The sequence below is a fragment of the Dermacentor albipictus genome, chromosome 2 (genome assembly GCF_038994185.2).
Source record: "Dermacentor albipictus isolate Rhodes 1998 colony chromosome 2, USDA_Dalb.pri_finalv2, whole genome shotgun sequence".
In the NCBI taxonomy this organism is placed as follows: domain Eukaryota; kingdom Metazoa; phylum Arthropoda; class Arachnida; order Ixodida; family Ixodidae; genus Dermacentor; species Dermacentor albipictus.
This window is the reverse complement of record NC_091822.1, coordinates 114910025-114928948: the sequence shown is the minus strand read 5'-3', so window position 1 is coordinate 114928948 and position 18924 is coordinate 114910025. Positions and strand designations below refer to the sequence as shown.

Below are 18924 nucleotides of genomic sequence, written 5' to 3'. Positions count from 1 at the left end.
GTACCCACCATACTTCAAAAAATCTGCGGTTATGTGATCCTCCCTAGATGCCTTCCCCCTTTGCATAGCTCTCAAGGCTTTCTTTACTTCTTCCGGCGTTACTTGTGGGATGTAAAATTCCTCTAGACTATTCTCTCTCCCATTATCGTCGTTGGTGCCACTGGTACACACGACGAGGCCATTCTCAGGGAGGAGTTTTTGGTCTCGGTTGGTAGCTCCCCTGTTATCCGGATAGCTTGAAGTGAGCAGCTGTTTTAGTCGCTGTCTGGAGAAGTCCGATGCTGCGACTGCTCTGGTGAGTGGAACGGTTGGGTGGTGGGCAGCCTTAGCAAGGACATTGACATCCTCGTGTCCGGCGATCCATTCGTGCGAAGGCAGCCAGTGGAAGGAGATCACTACCCCCACTGCAGAGAGGGCCGAGAGTTTCGCTCTCAGGAGTGTCTCAGTCGCTCTGTGCCGATGGTGATCGGGAAGTACCTGGAGAGCCGGTCGCGAGTCTCTTAGCACCGCCACTGGTTCTGTAGGGGGGTCCTCAGCCAGGAGGTCTACAGCCAGGTGGAGTCCCGCCAGCTCAGCTGCTGTGGAGCTCACTCGGAAAGGTAGTCGGCACTGCCAGCCCCTGCCCTCAGATGGGATGGTACAGGCCGCCGCTAGGGAGCCGTTGGAGAACACGGAGCCATGCGTGAACGCGAGCAGCCTGCCCGTCCAACTCTTCCAGGAGTTTCCCAATAGCAGCCTGTTGCAGTGCTGCTGCTGGCGTCCGGTGTTCTGATGCTCCATTCAGGAGTAGGTGCACCTCTGAAGGTTGCACGTGTGGTGGAAATGTGACCATGGGCACTGGTCACTGCACAATCAGCGCCTCGCAGAGCTCACAGCGGCCCCCCCTATGCGAGATAGCGGTTGGCTCCACAGTAGGAAGAGCAGAACCCCACCATCTGGAGCATGATGCAGATGGTCAATGTGCCCAAGGACACGCTGGAGCATGTGCAGCGACAATGGCCATTCGCCAGCCTCAACCAGTGTGGCAGCAATTCGGGAATTCTTGGGGCGTCCGAGGTAGCAGTGGGGTTTCCTTGCCTTCTATCGCCACCTCCCCCCTCTTTTATACAGGAACTTCCTCTTCTCCCTCCGCTTCTCCTCTGTACACTTCTATCTGCGTCCCCTCTGGCCTCGCAGGTTAGTAGAAAGGGAATTGCTGCAGTTTCTGCAGTGTTTCTGAAGGGAGTCGGGGATGATTACAGCTGTCAAGCGGCTAATGTGGGGATGGCCAGGGAGCTCCAGAGGGCATTGTGCACATTCGGCTTGGTAGTGCGAAAACGGGTTTCTCCCGTTGCGTTTATCTCTTACTAGCACTGACATCTGTATACACGCTCTAAACCACCAGCCCCGACGCGGTGTGCGCGACAACAGCCCACAGCAGCAGCAGCAGCAGCAGCAGCAGCAGCAGCAGTGGGAAATTCGAAGGAAGGGGCAAAGGAAGGTTCGCTTTAAAAATTTGGGTGATTTAACGTCCCAAAGCCAGGATGTCATTACATAATTTGGAGCGCCTAGGGATCTAAGTACAGGGGTGTTTTCGCATTTTGCTCCCCCGTCGAAATGCGGCCGCCATGGACGGGATACGATCCCATGACCTCGTCCTTAACAGCCCAACACCGTACCCACTAAGCAACTACGGCGGGTAAGTAGGAAAGAAGCCCGCGAATACACGAAAAATTGCGGCGTGACTGCCCGTTTGAGGCATTTCGCGTGTATTGGCGGCCTTTCTCATGCCTGGAAAAATGCTTTCACGTAGTACGCAATAAGCAATGGAAAGCTCTGACAGGTTGGTCTGCAATTTTCTCATTGACACAATTTATTTATTATAATATTTGAGAAGTTGACTAATTCATGAACAATTGGTAACTACTTAGGCGGAACGCACAAAGAAATATTTCAGCATTGCCAATGCGAATGCCAACAGCATTACTTTGGTTCTGAACAGTCACGTGGCGCATTCACGTGTTTAATGTATGGCTCAAGTTAGGTGGGACACCTGCTATATCAGCACTGGAAATCTAAAGGAAAAAAAATTGCTAGAATTTCTCATGTGGCACTGCGTCATTCCCTCTGCATGATTACTTGTAGTAGGAATTGTGGCTTTGCAGGTAATTATACCCAGGTAGGACCATCAACGTGACTTTTTCAGACAGTTATTATAGCAACTGGCTCACCGGCAGCCCTATATATTGAATTACACAAGAAGTCCATTAGGAAGCGGTGTGAGGGGACGAAATTTCAGGGCAACATCAAACGACAGGTTGTCCTCATGTCGGGTAGGTAGGTGCTTAGGCGTTGTCTGACTTAACAATGGAGCGAAAATTATAATCGTTTTGCTCAAGTAACAAGGTGGCCCACGCCACGGCTCCAGGTCTGTGTGGCCGCCTCCGCTTCCGAGAGCGGGGCATCGGATCTGCCGGATCGGGACACTACAACAGAAACACAGCAACAAGAAACACACTGGGCGTGGGACGATCGCCTAACCACGTTCAGAGACCTCACCCAAGACTACAGACTCGAAAGACGCACATTCCCCCCACCGCACAATAAATTGAACAGGAACGAGGCCGTAACATTGCGCTTATTCCAGACACACACCTACCCTAGCTCCGCTATCTTACACCACTGCTGTCCGCGTTTATATTTAACAGACGCGTGTAAAACATGCGGACAGAGAGCAATGCTGCGACACATGCTCTGGCAGTGTGCCGGCAACAACGGTAATCAAACCAGCTGCGTTGGCGGCGCGTCCATAATCGCGGTCGTTGCCAGGGTAGGAGAAGGCTCGAGCTCGCTTCTTCCCGACACCGCCCCGGATGCGGGAGCCGCCGGGGGTCTTCTCCGTAGGCGTCGCCGCCGCTTGGAGGCGGCTATCAGAAGTTCAGAGCTGGCAGACCAGCTCTGGGCCGTCCGGCAAGCCGAAGATGCCGCTCAAGTCCAAGGACTTCGAGCCATCACCTGAGGCCACCACAGCAAGAACTACCGGACTCTTCTTCAATAAAGTTTCTTCTTCTTCTTGCTCAAGTTCCGAAAGTGGTTAAACTTATCATTCACGAATACTATGTGTGCCAGCCATATTCAAATATAAGGATATTTGACTTCAACGACACAGAAAACTGGATTAGTGCAAGCCTTTGGCCAAAATGCTACGAATACAAAGTTTAAAAAGTCAAGATATATAAATTAATAAACCAAGCCACTCAGTCAAGGCGGTCTGAGAGTCCAATAGTCTATCCATATAGCTTGTTAGAATCACATATAATGCAGAAGTGTCCGACAGGAAGGAAGTTGCGTACATCATAAAGAATTAAAAGCCAGGTCTTAATGATGCCATTCGTATTGTCTGTTTCAGTTCTTTCTGGCATATCTATCTATCTATCTATCTATCTATCTATCTATCTATCTATCTATCTATCTATCTATCTATCTATCTATCTATCTATCTATCTATCTATCTATCTATCTATCTATCTATCTATCTATCTATCTGTCCATCTATCTATCTATCTATCTATCTATCTATCTATCTATCTATCTATCTATCTATCTATCTATCTATCTATCTATCTATCTATCTGTCTGTCTGTCTGTCTGTCTGTCTGTCTGTCTGTCTGTCTGTCTGTCTGTCTATCTATCTATCTATCTATCTATCTATCTATCTATCTATCTATGTAGACCCTTAGGTCTACCCAGCGGGTCTACCTGCATAAGCCACCTTTGGTCGTGCAGCCGTCATGTTCGATCAATCGTCACCACTCTAGATTCGTGATCTGACTCGTCATGCCGTTCTCCTAGTGCCCTAAGTTCAACAGCTTGAACATATAGGCAAGTGCCTGTGGTTGTGATGCCATCGTGGTCAGAGCATCGTCGTCATTGAAGCTTTGTTAGCCCACTTTAGCGATGGCGTTACTTCCCAACCATTGTCGTCATAAAGTGGTCGTGCATTGGTTTCACACCCCCGTAGTGTGCCGTCATTGTCGTTCCATCGTCATCAATCTGGCTTTGTCATCTGACACTCGTCCTACTTTCGTCGCCATGCCATTGTCATCACATATTTATCGCCATACCTTCTCGCCATAACACATTCGTCGTTCCATAGGCGTCAGTTTTTCTTCATCATGCTATGACAATCGTACTGCGTGTTGTCATTCAGTCGTGATTATACTGTCGTTGTTATGCTACTGGCGTCAGGCAGTCGCTTTCATACACCCCTTGTCAGACCATTGTTGTCATGCGTCGTGGTCGTGCCATCATCAGTCACCCCCGCTTCATAAACCTACTCTCGGCATGCCGTAATCATCCCGACATTGTCATCGACTAATCATGCCAAGAGAGTCTTCTTGATACACTCATCGCGAGGCAATTCTCATCATACACTCTTCAACTCCCCAATGTCCCCACACCGTTGCCATGTCATCGTCGTTACTGCGTCGTCATGATACAGTCGCCGTCCTGCATCCATAGTCGCACCGTCGTACTGATGCCATTATTTTCATGCCATCGTCTTTACTCCAGCTTTGTTGATCGATTGTCGTCCAAAAATGGTCATCTCAGGGGCCTCACGTCGTCATCGTCACCTTTTCGTGTTTGTACCTTTGTCACTATTGAATAATCGACATCTAATTGCTGTCAGCTACCGTCGTTATACAGCTTTAGGCTGTTTCACGGGCTGCTACTGGAACGAAAAAAAAAAACACTGCAATCGCATGAGTCACAGCAAGATAATTAGAGGGCTTATTTAACACGATTTCGATTTCATGCGATTGCGATACTCATACGCGGAGCAGCTATTTCACCGACGGTGTAAGCAGTTCTTCTCTTGCGCTAGATTGACCGCTCACTGGCGTGTTAGCCCATTGCGAATTTATATGAGGAATGTTAGTAATTTATGCATTAGTTTAAGACGCGCATAAGTAAAAGGGATAACATATATTTCCTGCATGAATAGAAATGCGAAGGCGCAAGTGCAGGGCTTGTAACTAACAAAAGATCGTCTTTCTTTTTTTCTAACGTTTTTTCGCATATCTCTGTACTTACACAGTACCGAAAATTTCAGTCCGTAAGTGAAAGCATACAAATATCAATTCGCTAATTCACTTACTCATGCACCTTTTCATTTCGCTGCTAACACATGCGCGTGAAAACGTGTACATAAGAAATTCAACATATCAAGCCCTAAAAATAATTCCAGATACAAAAACCTTGTTGCAATTAATATCAAGCGATTCTCTTTGCAAAGCGTTGCATTGAACGCTATGCGACGATATATATGATACGTGTAGTGTTATTTTATTTCCAACTACGTGTTAGAAACAGCTCGCCGTATTCTCCTATCGCAGAAGCGTTATGTCATTTCGAGTGATGGTAATGACCATGTAACTGTCTGTGTTCTGCACTGAGCTTTGCACCACAGCGAATGCGTGCCTGCACGCGAAGATGAAAAGACGCAAAGCACCCTGCTTGTCCACCCACGTGTCTCCCACGAATTTCGATTGCAATGACTAAGCGATCACCTCAATTTACTCGGTGAGAAATCGACGGATCCGTCAGAAAGCTAAATGCAGTTACCCCTTATAATTTGTATAGCCTGCATGGAGGTATGCGTTTAATACAATGCATAATATTTGCATACCTGTTGTCGCGTTATTGAGACATTGATAAAAAAGGCTGTCACCATAACATCTGTAGAGATACTGCATATGACTACATGAGTCGTACGCGCCTTAGTAGCCTCAGTGTTTAAGGCGTTGCGATGCTGAGCTCGAGGTCCAGGGTTCAATTCTTGCCATGGCGCACGAATTTTTATGACAAAGAAAAGCAAACGCGCCGTTTTATTTGATCTATGTGCCACTTAGTGTTTCCCAGGCGGACGAAATTAGTCTGGAATCCTCCAGTAATGATATCCCATAACCAGATCCTGAACAGGGAGGAGGAAAAGCAGGCTGACACAATAATCCGAACCGCTTTGAGAGCTGCTCTGGGCCTGCCTAAATGTGCTTCAACGGAGCGCATGTTAGCTTTGGGAGTGCACAATACTTTCGACGAACTGAGGCAAGCCAACCTGATGCGACAGAGGGAGCGCCTCAGCTTCACAAAAACTGGTAGGGCAATATTGGCTAGACTCAACATCCAAGCATACCCCATTTATCTCACAGAGCAGGCCGTACCTCTCCCTCCTCCGATGAGATCCAAAATTACAGACGCCCCAATTCCAAAGAATATGCATCCCGAGTACAACAAAGAAAGGCGCAAAGCACGTGCACAACACATTCAATCAGCCTACGCTAATAAACATAGGTTCAACACGTACTACACGGACGCAGCTCTGTATGCAGAGGCGACTGGGCAGCGCTACCAAAGGAGGTACGACCTGGCAGTCGTGAACGCTATCGGCCAACAGCAAATTACCGCGTCGGCCACGGCGGGATCCCCAACCTCGGCCGAAATGTTAGCAGTGGCGATCGCACTCGCTCACGCGGAGCGTTCGCAAAGGGACTCGGTCGTGGTCACGTACTCCCAGGAGACATGTCGCATGTTTCTCAAGGGGCACGTGACTGCGGCTAGCCTCGCGATAATCCCCAAATCCTTCAACCACCATCATCGCCTACTCTGGTGCCCGGGCCACGCGGGGGTACAGGGTAACGAAAAGGCTAACACGTTAGCTCGAGGGTTCACTAACCGAGCGACGGCGTCGTCTTCTAACCCCAACTACCCGCACTACCCCTCAAAAAATTCCACCAATTTAAATGCCAAAGACATCCTTGCTCATCAGCGTGGAGTCAGAAGAAAATACCCGCCGCCTCACCCACAACTTAACGGGGAAGAGGCCGCCGATTGGCGTAAAATTCAGGCCGGGGTGTTCCCCCATTTAAAATTGCTAAACGCCATGTATCCCACTCGTTATAGGGCCAACTGTCCTTGGTGCGGTGGCATACCTACCCTAATGCACATAACCTGGGAGTGCACTAAGCACACTCATAGGCCAAACACCAGTAGGACAATGGAGCAGTGGGAGGCACAGCTCGCCCGCTCCGACCTGGCAGGACAAAAGTCCTTAATTAGCCAGGTCAGGCAGGCGGCAGAGGCCAGTGGGGCCCTGGACTGAGAGGCTCCGACCACCCCTCCTTCAAATCTTTACAATTACAATAATGTTTCTCTCTCTCTCTCCCTTTAGTATTCGTTGTCTGATTGGGCATGGCAGCATCAGACACGGCAACATGCTGAGCAATCCTTTTTTGCTTTGCGCTGCAGGTCTTTTTCGGAGCTCTGCTGGTGCAGCATCCGCATGAATTTCATCAAACGACACGTGGCGGCCATTTTCAAAAATTTGATGCTGTATAGTGACACTGCTCTACGGCGGCGTCATTTCAGGACGGGATCATTCCTGGCTGTGAGCAACTATGTACCTTTGACGACATCGACAACGTAATGTCACTCTGTACTTCCAATGACTATAAGACTACCGCCGGAGCCCTTCTTCCCCAGTGGGCATGGCAGCAGGAGACACGACAAGATGCTCAGCAATACTTCTTTATTTTGCGCTGCAGCTAAGTGATTCTAAATGTGAACATTGTTACCCTAGTGACGACCGTTTTTTAGTGCTGCTGCCCTGCTCACTGTGTGTTCAGAGCTTTCAGTCGTCTGTCTTTTCATTATGAAAAGATATGTTGCATTGCGGCGATACTGAATCAAATCCTGGTCCGACAGATAAAGAGGTGCTATTGGAAACACTGTCTGGCCAAAGCAAGATGGATTCAACAATGGAGTGTCTGCAGATATGCCCGAACAAGATAGAGGACGAACTTTCCCCTTTACCTGAGCGGATTGACGGTGTTGAGAGACATTTATTCAGCCTAATAGTCTTAGCAACGAAGTTACAAGATATGGAAGCCGCAATATCAGAACTTCAAGGGCAGCTTACTTCAGTTAGGAACGAGATGGACCACTTAGAAAACAGAGGCGGGAGAAACAACCTGATCATTTATGGTAGAGAGAAAGATAGCATGGAGACTGGTCAGGAACTGGAAATGAACATAACCAATGATGTTTTTCAGAAAAAATTTGGTTTAACGGTGAATGGCATTGAAAGGGGCCATAGACTGGGAAAAAAGCAAGCAGGCAGGGTGTGAGCAGTGATTCTGAAACTCCTCGACTTTCGTGAAAAAATATCAATATTACGATCATGTGATAAGCTCAAACGCTCCGGAATATCGATAGCCGAAGACTATTCAAAGTGAGTTCGGCAAGTACGTAAACAACTGTGGAAAAGTTGCGAGAAAGAGAGAGCAGAGGGAGCCAAGGTAAAACTAATTTTCGACAAACTAGGCATTGACAGCGTCTTATTTGGTTGGGACGAGCTAAATGGTTCTCGCAACAGGCCTAAAAAATTCAACCGGACATTTGACCAAGACACCTCTGACCCTGAAAGTAGTAAATGTCAACTGTAGGAGTAGACTCAACAAGACCACTCAGTTGGAGGCTCTTCTGCTCTTGCACAACCCAGATATAGTGGTCTTGACTGAGACTTGGCCTAATTACACTGTGTTTGACAGGGATATTGTTTCCACTGGCTACAGTTCGTTTCGTAAAGACCGTGATGGTAGAGGTGGAGGTGTTAGCATACTTTTCAAATGATCCTTGCGAATTTTTTTAATGCCTGAAATACCCAATGCAGAGTTTATTTTCTGTACACCTTACAAAGCAAGTGTTAGATATGGTATTGCAGCAATATACTGACCCCCTAATGCTACCATTGTCGTATTTGACGAGCTTAGGCAATTTTTGTATACGAATGCAAAACCCGGTAATCGCATTATATTATCAGGAGATTTTAATTTGCCTAATGTAGACTGGCCAACATTCTCACTTAAAATACATGAAACTCTAGGGGAAGCTATGCTGGACATTGCTTTTGCCTTTGACCTATTGCAAATTTTGGAACAAAGCCGACGAATTCAAGGCAGTTCTCAGTCAATGCTTGACCTTTTTTTGTCAGCGGATCAGTTAGTGCCAAAACTAATTGCGAGATAGTACCTGGCATATCGGATCACGAGTTTGTACTGGTCACAGTTAAAGACACCGTGTTAGATAAGGTCTGAATGTTAATCTTACCGAAACTTCTCTCGAGTCAATGATGTATCAATTATTGATATAGTTTCGCCTAATTTTGACGACTTTTCAAGTAGCACGGAAGACGTAGTGTCACTGTGGTGCAGGTGTAAAAAATTGTTAAAGGGCTCCTTGATCGCTTTGCGCCGTTGTCGATTAACAAGAAAAATTGCAATAATTCTTGGGCCTCCCACGAGATATTACGGCTCCAAAGGAAACTGAAACGTGTAAAGAAACCATTAAAAATCGAAAACGTGCAGTCGGTAATCCGAAAAATCGACATTTCCTCTCAGTCTAAAAAGTCAAGTGCATGCTGATAAACAACGCCGCTATGGTCAATCGCTACCAAGTTTCATAACCATGGCGCCAGAGAAATTTTGGCCTTCTATTTCTCCGACCTCCAAGGAATGTTGTATTTCATGTTAATGGCAAGCCAGTTCACGACAGTAAAGAAATAGCGAATGCGTTTAACGAACAGTTTAGGTCCGTCTATACAAATGATAATGATGTAATGCCACCTTTCGAAATGTTTGTGCCGCCTATACCCGATGTTCAAATAAGCAAACCAGGTAAACTAAACATGCTTTTGCAGCTGAACACTAAAAATATCTTTTGGCTCGGACAACATCCCAAACACATTTCAAAATGGTATGCAGAATTGACATCAAAGTACGTGATGGTTCTGTTCACAAGGTGCTTGTGCGAGGAACGGGTACCGAGTGACTGGAGGGCAGCCAGAGTGAAGCCACTACATAATACAGAAAATAGGCCATTCATTCAGAACAACCATCCAATTTCTCTAACATCTACGGTATGTAAACTTTTGGACCCCATAATCCATAATCATATCTCCGAATTTCTGGAACACAATGATATACTCACAAAGCTTCAACACGGATTCAGAAAAGGCAATTAACAATGGGAAACAAATAGATGCTATATTCATGGACATTTCAAAGGCTTTCGACAGTGTCTCTCACAAAAAAACTACTTTACAAATTGAGTAAGATACTGAAAAACTCCAGACTAACTCATTGGCTCACAGCATACTTTGATGGCAAAGAAAAATTAGTTGATTTTTAGTAATCATTCTTCTCAATGACTTCCGGTAGAGTCTGGTGTTTCCCAGGGCTCGGTCCTCGGACCTCTCTTGTCTGTTTTATTGAATACTGATATGCTGCATGATATTCCAGTTATGGTTATGCTTTATGCTGATGACTGCTCATTGTACTCAGAGATACACAATTTTACTGACGAGCAGTTGCTGAACGATGCTTTTCGACAAATTGTCGACTGGTGCAATGCCTGGCAAATGTCGATTAATTTCGATAAAACTCGTTGCCACTGCTGTGTTCCACTGCGTTGCTGCGTTGCCACTGCCACTGCTGTGTTCAAGCCCTGTTGACCTGATATGTATTGCGTTCGTTGCCTATGCTACAGTGTTCTGTACGTATGTATTGTTTCCCACCCTGCAAAAATCCCTTGTGGGGATTGCAGCATTGACAAATGAATAAAATATATATATAACTTTGCATGCCCAAATCAAGCAGCAAATATAGGCGCAAATTGTCGGCCTGTTCCGCTTCATTGTTATCGTTTATCTTTGTGACATTGAAGAAAACAATGCATGACACATTTCTGCGCACTGCTAACTTTCAATGGCACCATTCTGTGCACGTCAACCTAGCCTTGCGGTGAGATAAGCTCACTTCAGAAGCGTAGAATTGCTTCAGTGCCACAAGCTCGCGGGTATTTAGTCACAGTGATCTCATTCCCCTTTCCGTAGAAACCTTGCTTTGTGGCTTTGATTATAAGAAGGAATTGTCTCTTTTATGCGCTTTTTATTTAAGTTTCGTTTAGGCCGAACATACTATTTTGCTTCCTACTGGCGTGTGTGTGTGTATGTGTGTGTGCGTGTGTGCGCGTGCGTGTGTGTGTGTGTGTGCGTGTGTGTGTTTGTGCGTGTGTGTGTGTGTGTGTGTGTGAGCGTCTGCGTGTGTGTGTGCGTGTGTGTGTGTGTGTGCTGCTTCGACACCAGTATCACTGGGCTATTCCAGTCGACAGATCACTTACTTACACAATGCAATTAGGTGCTTGCTTTGACTGAGTCGATTAAAAAGTATTCAGTTCAGGGAATCCTCACGTCGCTAAGCGATTTTCAAATGTGAAGTTAATATCCAGTAATGTGCAGCTCAATATGAATAGCAGGAAATTCGGATAAAACTGTGAGTAAAAAAAATAAGCCCCTAAGAGTTATCATTCATAGAAACGCTGGAGGCCGACCCCGTTTTGTTACTTGTAATTGCAATAGGGTTAAGTATAGTCCCCAACTAAGCTACAAGACTTATACGCCCGGATACAATTGCCGAATAAAATCGCAGCCGCTTGAGAACATTGCTGCTCACAATTCTGTGGGTTTCTTTCTTTTTCTTTTCTCTCTGACATTCTAGGAACTTCCACAATCACATTACTTTGCGTACTCTTGAATCTTGTCGTGTCCCGAGTGGAAGGTGCTCTGGTCTCCAGTGAGACAATCACGGCAAATACGAAACTGTCGGCCCGACCACAGCTGGATAACTACATAATGACGACGGCACCAAGCCCACCAAGCACGCAGCATATTTTTAGTTATCCGAGGAGAGAGTCCATGGCATAACGGCTCAAGACCGTGGAAAGTGGGACGATGGCGCCCACTACAATGGTTTAGGATACTATAAGAGAGGCTTCCCGCTGAATTCAATATTAGTAGCGGTTAAGATTAAGATTTCAGGAAACTTAATGCCAAGCTAATTGGTTCATGACTTAAAAAGAAAGGCTACGGCGGTAAGCTGATGAGGACGAAGTGAGACACACACAAAATACGCGGGAGCCAAGTTTGAGCTGCCTATTCGCCAGAAATCACGCGATGATAAACGTGAAACCCAAGTGCAAGTTAATCATAGTAGAGATAAACTAACAGGGGGGGGGGGGTAGAAGCTAACACTGTTCGTAAGCCAAGAATTTGAATTATCCTGGCCGATACAGAGCAGCCCGCGGGCATTGCAGGTGTAAGCCGAGAATCCAACCAAACAAGGACACTTCACGTTCTAATATTAGCGGCGATTACAGGCTCTCACTTATGACTGGCATTTTTTGTCACTTAATTCTAGTGACGGCACCCCTACACGCTTAATCTCGGCTCTTTATAATAATAAATCGTTGATTAACTCCCTTCGAGCACATTTTTTTGCTGCCCATTATGTGTACGCAACTGCCGTAAAAACGCTAAAGACAATTACTTATCCCCTACTTTACCCGACTTGCATATGACAGCTATCCTAATGCTTTGGCGCGTCATTGTCCCTCTTCTGACAGCACTATCTCCTTGAAGGACGGGTCAGGTGAATTTATTGCAAGTGAAGCTTGCACAAACATTCTCAGTAAATCGTTTGCAAATATTTTTTCCACTTCATTGAACATTGATCCACCACACACAGAAGAGTACAACTATGTTTTTATGTAACCCATAGCTCTTCGCTTCACTGGTATTGCTAAGCCGATTGATGATTTGACATTAAACTCAGCTCCCGCTTGTGATACTAATTATAGTAAATGTTTGAAAAACACAACCACATTCAGTTCTGCAATACTTGCTAATATTTTTCAACAATCAATAAACACTTCCACTCTGCCGTCTCAATGGAAAATAGGGAGGGTGGTTCCGTTGCATAACTCTGGTAACAAAAGCTCACCCCTGAATTACCGCCCGATTTCGCTTAACCGCACCTGTTGCAAAATTCTTGAACATGTGATATTTACTGATCTCGTTAACTTTGTTGACCCGAACTCATTTTTCACCTCAGCTCAACATGGTTTTCGCAAAACATTCTCATCTGAAACCCAACTAATATCTTTCACTCATAGATTGCACTGTATTTTAGATCTTGCTCCCTGTGCCGACTCTGTATTTTTATACTTTAGCAAAGCGTTAGACAAGGTTAGCCACAAACTGCTGCTATTCAAGCTAAGTCTTTTAAACCTTGACAGTAGCCTGCCCTAATGAATTGAGTGTTTTCATACTAACAGTTATCAGTTTGTTACTGCGAATATATAGGACTCATCATTGATTGAGGTTCATTCTGGTGTGCCTCAGGGATCAGTAACAGGGCTCCATTAATCTTTCCTGATTAATATTGAAGAACAACTTTCTTCATTAACATCTCACATTCACTTGTTTGCTGAAGATTGCATCATATATCGTGAAATAATTAATAACGACGACACTCATGCTCTTCAGTCTGACTTGGACTATGTGATTGATTGGTGTAACACTTGGCTAATCAAACCTAATATTATTAATTTAAAGTTGAGCGTGTGCAGACCCAGTACTCTTCTTGCTTAATGTCTAAATCAAATTCCTCTAGAGCCCGTTAACTCGTACAAATATTTAGGAGTTCGTATAACAGCAAAACTAACCTGAAACATTCACACTGAATACATAATAAATAAAGTTAATAGCATGCTCGGTTACATACGCCACATGTTCTCGAAAGCACCGCCACCCTCAAAATTATTATTTTAGCAGTCAGTAGTGCGTCATAAATTAGAATACGCTGCAGCTGTGTGGGACTCGTACCATGGAAACCTTATTTCTTCACCCGAGCTTGTCCAAAACAATGCAGTCCGTTTCATATTTTCAAATTATAACGTTACCGCTAGCGTAACACCAATGTAGGACAATCTATCTCTTCCATCAGTTGCATGTCGTAGAACAATAGCACATTTGACGCTGTTTCACAATTTCTGTTATCACTCTTCCTTCCACAGTAACTTCATTTCTCAGCCTCATTACCTGTCGAGCCGCATCGATCATCGTCATTCGTTCGGACTTCAAACAGGTAACACTAACATTTACAGTCAATCTTTTATTCCCAGATCATCACGGCAGTGGAACCACCTTCCCTGTGAAATCGTACCTATTGTCAACAACGAACTTTTTCGTAGGGCGTTAGCTAACATTTTATACTTAGGAATTATGAACATGGTATTTCATTTACTTGCCATACTTGCTAACGACTAAGGACGACAATCAAGGTGCTATTTTATTTACATTATCTGTCGTACTTACAAACATTAGGCAAGATATTACACAGTGTTGTATAATTAGGAATTACTTATACGCAACATTTTTTTTTATTTTCCGTATTTCATTGTTATGTTTCCCGTTTTTCCCACTCCACTTTGTAATGCCTTCTGGGGTTGAGGGTATCATAAAAAAATAAATATCATGAATGCGTTTTTCTCGAAACTTCGTATATTCAACTAATTATCCTAAGAAACAGCTACATTAAATTATTTTCACTGGAAACTGCGAAAGTTCAAAGAATGCGGTGGCCTAACTAACACCGATGGCAAACTTATAAAGTTTGGGCTACCATTAAAAAATGCATAACTTCTCTTTCTTGACATAAATTAGCAAAATGACGAGAAAAAAAAGTTAGCAATGCTAAAAAATCCGCTAATTTGGACTTGCGATAACATCACTACGCTATTGTTCCCGCTCTATGCGGCCTGATAAGATCAGTGGAGTATGGTTTATAGAAGATAATATCTCGTTACTTCGTAGCCAAGCTTATGTTATTGATTTGACCCATTCACGGCCCTCTACCAGCTAGGTAATGATCACTTAAAGCATGACTTTCAACGCAATATTTCACAGGATTAAAAGGGATTTTTGTCGCCACCATTTTTTAGGATCCAAGTTGGGGCAGTGCAAGCAATAGATAAGCCACACTATGTTACAAACAACAACAGATCGTACAATTTTTGGCTCATTCAAGCTGTACATTCTTTCGCCAGCCATCGCTTTAATCAACATTGAAGTTGGTGTTTTTCGTATATCACTTAACGGCGGTTTCTCAGTGACGTACAAAACTCTTCTTCAAATTGATCACCTGTCCACCACAAGAGGAGCTTCTATCGAATTCTTTACAGGCTTTGCGCGTGATCGGTCATCCATCCCTTGAGTTTGATGCCGAAGAAGGCGTAAGCGCACGACATGCCGTCCTTGTACGAATGAATCTCGGGCAAGAGTGGCACAATTAGCATGTAGGTCTTGTTGTCCGAATACACGGCACATCTCCCGATTCTGCAACGCCCCCATCTGGAAGCCTTCTGCGCACGATTATTTGTCCTTCTTCAGGGTATCTCACACAAGCGACTCATTTCTTTTTCTTTCATTTCAGCACTAACGACGCATGAAACGTGGTCGACCACACATAGCCGTTCCCAACTGCGGCAAAGCTTCCTTAGCCTTAATTGCAGAGAAATTGAGTGGTATAGCTGGTCTCAATCTTTTTTCATCATTTTATTTTTGTAATTTCACACAAGCCTCCTCGTCGTGAATAAGGCGTGATACCTGAATTCTGTTCGTCCAGCTGGCACCGTAAGGTCATACTCCTGATTAAATTCCTTTGCAGAGAGGGGAGAAATAACAAAATGAATGCAGGCTTGGTTTCTTCATTTTTTTTCTCATGCTTGTCAAGAAAGAACGCCAGGAAAGGAGGAATTTTCGTATAAAAGCGCGCACGAACAGTACTCAGTCAGCAGTTGGCTCAACAGCAGCTCTAAAGTCACCATGGTAAGAATTCCTGTTCCCGACATGCCATACTAGCAGAGCACAACTCACGATAATCACCGTAGAAATTAATTACTGCTGGCCTAACTTGGCGTATCGCACTATTTTCGAACCCTATTTACGCGAACATAGCTGCTTATTCATTGATTATATAGGTAACCGGCTTTAAAAATAACTGATAACGTTAACATTTCTCTACTGGTTAAGAAGGAAGCTAACCTAAAATTACGACATGCAACAAATGTTTGATTACGAATTGAAAATAGTCCTAAAGGGTCAATGTTGTTCAACGCAAAGCTCGCGCTTCTGTGCCGAGCATCTTCGAAATCTGGAATACAGTTTGTGCAAAATAACACTGCTAAATATATTCTGTGTTTGATCTAGTTGTCAAATGGGATACAGATTTAGACCACAACTCAAGGTCGGTCTTTCAATAGGGGAAGAAAGTAACATTATGCATAAAAGAACGAGTGTATATGAAACCTTTACTAGCTAACGCTATGAAATTATAAGTAAACTGTATATAAAAGCGCACTCACAAAAACCCATACCCATCGCCCTCCAGATCCGTGCCTGCGTCCTCCTGGCTCTTGCCACCAGCGCTCAAGCTGGCTACACCGGCTACGGCTTTGGCCACGGCTATGGTCTCGGCTACGGCTATGGTGGTCTTAGCCACGGCTATGGTCTCGGCTACGGCTATGGTGGTCTTAGCCACGGCTATGGTCTCGGTTATGGCTATGGTGGCCTTGGATACGGCTATGGTCTCGGCTAATCCGGCTACGCTCCAGCTGTGCACAGTGTCGCTCACGCTGCCCCAGCCGTCGCCACCGTTGCCCACGCTCCAGTCGCCACCTACACTGCTGCTCGGGTGGTTGCCGCTGCTCCAGCCGTGACCAGGGTTGCTATCACCTACGGCGCCCCAGTCGCCACTTACGCCGCTGCTCCAGCTGTTGCCACCTATGCTGCTGCTCCAGTTGCCGCCTACCACGCCGCCCCAGCGGTTGCCACTTATGCCGCTGCTACAGCTGTCACCACCTACGCTGCTGCTCCAGCTGTGACCAAGGTTACTACCACCTACCACGCCCCAGCTGTTGCCACCGTTGCTCACGCTCCAGTCGCCAGCTACGCTGTGGCCGCCCCAGCCGTTGCCACCTACGCTGCTGCCCCAGCTGTTGCCACGACCACCGTCCACCACACCCCAGCCGTGGCCACTGTTGCCCACGCTGCCCCAGCAGTCGCTGCTAACCACGCCGCTCCAGTCTACAACTACGGTGTCGGAACCCTTGGTAACGGCGTTGGCCACTACGGCTATGGTCACGGTCTCCTCGGCTACGGCCTGAACTACGGCTATGGTCTTGGCTCTCCCTACCACTACGGTGCCCTTCTCCGCAAGAAGAAGTGTGAGTAGATCTTACAGTACATTTGTGTGCGTAGACATACACAAATATTTCCTATTGTCATTTATTTTATGGCGGCAGCAAAGCATGCGCTTTATTTAGATAGTAATTTTGCATATGCGATGCTGAATGAGGACGTCTACTTGTTCATCGGTAGCAGAGAATGTTGAATAGAGTAGAGAAAGAAAATACAAAGAAAGGCATGCTTTATAACAAGAACGTTCTTTTTTTCATTTATGCCAATGCGGATTCTAAGAGTACTTTCTTGTATTTTTGTTCTGTGCAGAAACCTTCCAACTGCAACGTATTTGAAGAAAAAGACAAGCTTTGCGCATCAACGTCGACATTCCGTCGTCTTCCATAATGGAGGCACTGAACAAATAAAAGTGGTCGTTGAAACAAGCACTATCTCGACTGCCATTCTTTTGTGATTATGTTTCGCCATGCAAGCTGATGTGCTTGTCAGTTTGCCAAGCGCACTTTCGCGAAGTGTCCTTTATTCTAAAATGATCAACATGAATTCTTATAAGGTGATCGTGTAGAAGAATGAATACATCTTTGTGTCGCCGTAGGCAGTTAAGAATTATTTTTTGATTCCCCACGTAATGGTTCACTCTTGCAGTGCTTTTTTTTTATAACGGTGCGTACACTTGGGCTAGTTATATTAGAGCGCAGCTCTTAGGTGCCCGTTCGTGGTTTCAGCGGCGGCGCGCCTCGTCCTCTTTCGGCTTAACCGAGCAAACGAGTTAAGTGAAGGATGAAAGAGCGAACACACAGCGCAGCGGGGGATAGCGGGAGAGACGGCGATAGCGAAGGCAGCGCAAAGAGGAAATGGAAAGAAGCCACGTTGAAGATCCACCAACGGCGGCGCCATCCTAAAGGGTAAAATAATAAATAAAATAAGAAACCTAGCTTTCGCGCAGCAGGTTCGCCGCAAGCGATTCATAGCATTTGCCCCAGGCTCATAACGTTCACCGCGACGCGCGTCCCAGCCGCGTGCGTTGCAGCTCTGCCAATCAGTGGGGTGATCGGTGTGATGATCGAATATATCGCGAAACGAAAACACGTAGAGAGCTGCATTCAATTTTGTATTAGCGAATAATGCGATCACCGATGATTTTTTTTCCAGCGAAATGCAATTCACGTATCTCGTTTCTCGGAAATTACCTGACCCTCCGCGCACGGGCCAGGTCCGCACTGCGAATATCGCGCCTACATGGAAGTGGCGCGGAAGTAGGCAATAGATTATGTAAGTGTAGACTACGCTTCTTTTAGGATTGTCCTGTGAATGTTCTACTACACGTTGGCTTTGCTTTAATCCAGACACTCTCTTCAATCGCTCATATGTCGAAATTTCTTGTCATGGTTGGAGGCAACCCAGGAGTTGGCGACATTAGTTTGAGTCGCCTAGGTTTTATTTTTTTTATTTAAGATTTTTTTTTGTAGGGACTGTTATATTTAAGGTTTTTCTGAAGGCTCACGATGATAACGCCTAGATAAACAAAGCAGTGCATAACGGCACAAGAATTACTGGCGTGGCTTGACCTATCCGTTATTCTGAATGATATTGTTTGCGGCTTCCTTTGTCACTCAATTAATACTGTGAATTCTGAAGTCCCTACTTAGAGAGTTTCGTAAATATAGTGAATAACTTAACTTGTTCGCATTAAAAAAAGTACTTCTCCCGCATTTGTTATTCTTTAGGTTATGTAAGGCCTGCTTGAAGGGCATAGTCCAAGCAATAGCGGAGCTGCTCACTCCCTGGTA

At 45.4% G+C, this 18924-nt stretch overlaps 1 pseudogene; it reads left to right on the top strand.

Annotated features, from left to right (window-relative positions):
• The first annotated feature begins 942 nt into the window (after positions 1-942).
• Positions 943-17544, top strand: LOC135910977 (glycine, alanine and asparagine-rich protein-like; annotated as a pseudogene).
• The last annotated feature ends 1380 nt before the right edge of the window (positions 17545-18924 follow it).